The 5,000-nt window shown below is 52.6% G+C and overlaps 1 non-coding gene across 1 annotated transcript in view; it reads left to right on the plus strand.

Moving 5' to 3' along the window:
* The first annotated feature begins 3,407 nt into the window (after nt 1–3,407).
* LOC124564225 overlaps nt 3,408–5,000 on the plus strand; it is a 1,910-nt gene continuing 317 nt past the window's right edge. Inside the window, exon 1 of the ribosomal RNA XR_006970515.1 lies at nt 3,408–5,000. This exon is cut by the window's right edge and continues 317 nt beyond it. This is a non-coding gene — a ribosomal RNA (small subunit ribosomal RNA).

Below are 5,000 nucleotides of genomic sequence, written 5' to 3' on the forward strand. Positions count from 1 at the left end.
CCTATGTCGTACCTTAACCTAACCTATGTCGTACCTTAACCTAACCTATGTCGTACCTTAACCTAACCTATGTCGTACCTTAACCTAACCTATGTCGTACCTTAACCTAACCTATGTCGTACCTTAACCTAACCTATGTCGTACCTTAACCTAACCTATGTCGTACCTTAACCTAACCTATGTCGTACCTTAACCTAACCTATGTCGTACCTTAACCTAACCTATGTCGTACCTTAACCTAACCTATGTCGTACCTTAACCTAACCTATGTCGTACCTTAACCTAACCTATGTCGTACCTTAACCTAACCTATGTCGTACCTTAACCTAACCTATGTCGTACCTTAACCTAACCTATGTCGTACCTTAACCTAACCTATGTCGTACCTTAACCTAACCTATGTCGTACCTTAACCTAACCTATGTCGTACCTTAACCTAACCTATGTCGTACCTTAACCTAACCTATGTCGTACCTTAACCTAACCTATGTCGTACCTTAACCTAACCTGTATTGCGCCTTAACCTAACCTGTATTGCGCCTTAACGTAACCTGTATTGCGCCTTAACGTAACCTGTATTGCGCCTTAACGTAACCTGTATTGCGCCTTAACGTAACCTGTATTGCGCCTTAACGTAACCTGTATTGCGCCTTAACGTAACCTGTATTGCGCCTTAACGTAACCTGTATTGCGCCTTAACGTAACCTGTATTGCGCCTTAACGTAACCTGTATTGCGCCTTAACGTAACCTGTATTGCGCCTTAACGTAACCTGTATTGCGCCTTAACGTAACCTGTATTGCGCCTTAACGTAACCTGTATTGCGCCTTAACGTAACCTGTATTGCGCCTTAACGTAACCTGTATTGCGCCTTAACGTAACCTGTATTGCGCCTTAACGTAACCTGTATTGCGCCTTAACGTAACCTGTATTGCGCCTTAACGTAACCTGTATTGCGCCTTAACGTAACCTGTATTGCGCCTTAACGTAACCTGTATTGCGCCTTAACGTAACCTGTATTGCGCCTTAACGTAACCTGTATTGCGCCTTAACGTAACCTGTATTGCGCCTTAACGTAACCTGCATTGCGCCTTAACGTAACCTGCATTGCGCCTTAACGTAACCTGCATTGCGCCTTAACGTAACCTGCATTGCGCCTTAACGTAACCTGTATTGCGCCTTAACGTAACCTGTATTGCGCCTTAACGTAACCTGTATTGCGCCTTAACGTAACCTGTATTGCGCCTTAACGTAACCTGTATTGCGCCTTAACGTAACCTGTATTGCGCCTTAACGTAACCTGTATTGCGCCTTAACGTAACCTGTATTGCGCCTTAACGTAACCGATATTGCGCCTTAACGTAACCTATATTGCGCCGTAACGTAACCTATATTGCGCCGTAACGTAACCCACATTGCCCCTTAACGTAACCTATATTGCGCCGTAACGTAACCTATATTGCGCCGTAACGTAACCCACATTGCCCCTTAACGTAACCCACATTGCCCCTTAACGTAACCCACATTGCCCCTTAACGTAACCCAACACACGTTGGGCCTTAACCCAACACACGTTGGGCCTTAACCCAACACACGTTGGGCCGTAACCCAACACACGTTGGGCCTTAACCCAACACACGTTGGGCCTTAACCCAACACACGTTGGGCCTTAACCCAACACACGTTGGGCCTTAACCTGCTCTGTAATTGTCATACGACGCGTTAAATTAGTGTAGTGTTGCCTAACTGCAACCCCCGCAATATAGTTTGCTACTCGCACTGCCCGGTCCCCAGTGTATCGCTTCATGTTAAACACCTTGCAGCTATACACTGTAATGTGGATGGCAGCAGGACGTACATGCTCAATGCCCTTTGCAGTTGTTCATTGGCATTTGCAGTTGTTCATTGGCATTCGCATGGCGAAGCACTTAGCCTACGCTGTGGTACGGCCTGTGTCAACTGTCCGCTGATGTTGTACGTCCAAATCACACACTGTACTGCACATTGGTCCTCATGTACTGAATGATACATCGTGGTACATGTGACCGTACAACGACTGCGCCAACAACGGCGAACCATGCGGTCCAAATGTTGTGCACTCAGCTACGTGTCGTCTCCCTATAAGAGCTGGATTGCAGTGTGGTATGCCCTGGATGGCGATCAGCATGAGCCGTCTGTTGATGTAGTGGCGCGTGTTGTCAGACGTAGTCGTCTCTTCTCACACACCGTGATAGCACGGTGCACTGCGTTCCACATCTGCGACATGCGACAGAGGCCGGTTGACAGTCGTTCGCGCAATGGACATCGCATACGTACGGGGGCCACCTTCCACGTGTTCGCTAAGCGTGGACATGTTGTTGCGTGTATGTGGGCAGACAGTGTGTCGTGACACCTGACACAGGCATGCAACAATCGTTGAATTTGCAAATGGCGATGGACGCCTACGTTTGCTGGTGACGTTACGCAAATGAACAACTGGTAAACCGTTGTGGTGCGGTTGTTCTCGCTAGGGGTGAATCAGTGATGGCGACGATCGGTTGAGCTACCAACCGGTTGTTGCAGCGATACCCACCATGCCCACGAACGTGAATGGCATGTGGGTGTGAAGCGATACGCGGCGGTGGCTGGGTGGGACCGTCCCCGGCCGGTGAGGGGGGGCCTCCCGGCGTGTTGGCCGTGCGGTGCGTGGGCGCACGCGCTACAGCCGGCTGGTGGGGGCGGCCAGTGGCAGGCGCGCCGGCCGACGGAGGCGGCAGGCGGCGCAGCTGCGCGCCGGCGCACCCTGCACGCGGCGCCGTGCGGCCAAAGTAGGTCCTCGCGGGCCCGGTGCGAAGCGCGGTGGACATCTGCAGTGTGCTGGTCCGATTGAGGACTGTGTGCGCTGAGGATGCGCCGCCGCCCGGCGCTCGGCGCCGCGACGCCGTCTGCTGCTCGGTCGCCTCTGCGGTTCTCGCAGGTGGTTTGTATCGCAGCTGTGCGGACGTGTTGGCGCGTGCGCTGTGCTGGGAGAGTTCGCTTCGGCACCCAAGTGGGGCTTTTGTCCTTCTGTGGCGCTGGCGTTGGAGCTGCCGGTCACCGTAGGTGGCGCGTGTTGTCTCCCGCCGGCAATGCCACGACAGCACGCTCCCGGGCCTCTGTCGGCAGCGGCAAGCTCAGTTGGGAGCACGGGTGGTCGCACCTAAAGCGTCTACTCGCCAAACTCCGGGCGATTGCGCCTCTCTCGAACCCGACCAAGTACTTAGGACGGCGCTGCGCGCCGCCGGGACCTGAGAGGGTTTCGAGGTGTATGGTGCAGGGGAGCTCAGCCTCCTCCTGTTTGCAGAATAATTGAGCGGACGCTTGCGTGTTCGCGCGGGCCCCCGGGACACACTCCCGGGCGGCCGGCTGCTCAGCTCTAGTTGACGCAGCTCCCTGGTTGATCCTGCCAGTAGTCATATGCTTGTCTCAAAGATTAAGCCATGCATGTCTCAGTACAAGCCGCATTAAGGTGAAACCGCGAATGGCTCATTAAATCAGTTATGGTTCCTTAGATCGTACCCACGTTACTTGGATAACTGTGGTAATTCTAGAGCTAATACATGCAAACAGAGTCCCGACCAGAGATGGAAGGGACGCTTTTATTAGATCAAAACCAATCGGTCGGCTCGTCCGGTCCGTTTGCCTTGGTGACTCTGAATAACTTTGGGCTGATCGCACGGTCCTCGTACCGGCGACGCATCTTTCAAATGTCTGCCTTATCAACTGTCGATGGTAGGTTCTGCGCCTACCATGGTTGTAACGGGTAACGGGGAATCAGGGTTCGATTCCGGAGAGGGAGCCTGAGAAACGGCTACCACATCCAAGGAAGGCAGCAGGCGCGCAAATTACCCACTCCCGGCACGGGGAGGTAGTGACGAAAAATAACGATACGGGACTCATCCGAGGCCCCGTAATCGGAATGAGTACACTTTAAATCCTTTAACGAGTATCTATTGGAGGGCAAGTCTGGTGCCAGCAGCCGCGGTAATTCCAGCTCCAATAGCGTATATTAAAGTTGTTGCGGTTAAAAAGCTCGTAGTTGGATTTGTGTCCCACGCTGTTGGTTCACCGCCCGTCGGTGTTTAACTGGCATGTATCGTGGGACGTCCTGCCGGTGGGGCGAGCTGAAGGCGTGCGACGCGCCTCGTGCGTGCTCGTGCGTCCCGAGGCGGACCCCGTTGCAATCCTACCAGGGTGCTCTTGAGTGAGTGTCTCGGTGGGCCGGCACGTTTACTTTGAACAAATTAGAGTGCTTAAAGCAGGCAAGCCCGCCTGAATACTGTGTGCATGGAATAATGGAATAGGACCTCGGTTCTATTTTGTTGGTTTTCGGAACCCGAGGTAATGATTAATAGGGACAGGCGGGGGCATTCGTATTGCGACGTTAGAGGTGAAATTCTTGGATCGTCGCAAGACGAACAGAAGCGAAAGCATTTGCCAAGTATGTTTTCATTAATCAAGAACGAAAGTTAGAGGTTCGAAGGCGATCAGATACCGCCCTAGTTCTAACCATAAACGATGCCAGCCAGCGATCCGCCGCAGTTCCTCCGATGACTCGGCGGGCAGCCTCCGGGAAACCAAAGCTTTTGGGTTCCGGGGGAAGTATGGTTGCAAAGCTGAAACTTAAAGGAATTGACGGAAGGGCACCACCAGGAGTGGAGCCTGCGGCTTAATTTGACTCAACACGGGAAACCTCACCAGGCCCGGACACCGGAAGGATTGACAGATTGATAGCTCTTTCTTGATTCGGTGGGTGGTGGTGCATGGCCGTTCTTAGTTGGTGGAGCGATTTGTCTGGTTAATTCCGATAACGAACGAGACTCTAGCCTGCTAACTAGTCGCGTGACATCCTTCGTGCTGTCAGCGATTACTTTTCTTCTTAGAGGGACAGGCGGCTTCTAGCCGCACGAGATTGAGCAATAACAGGTCTGTGATGCCCTTAGATGTTCTGGGCCGCACGCGCGCTACACTGAAGGAATCAGC

Source organism: Schistocerca americana, unplaced genomic scaffold (assembly GCF_021461395.2).
Source record: "Schistocerca americana isolate TAMUIC-IGC-003095 unplaced genomic scaffold, iqSchAmer2.1 HiC_scaffold_1294, whole genome shotgun sequence".
In the NCBI taxonomy this organism is placed as follows: Eukaryota; Metazoa; Arthropoda; class Insecta; order Orthoptera; family Acrididae; genus Schistocerca; species Schistocerca americana.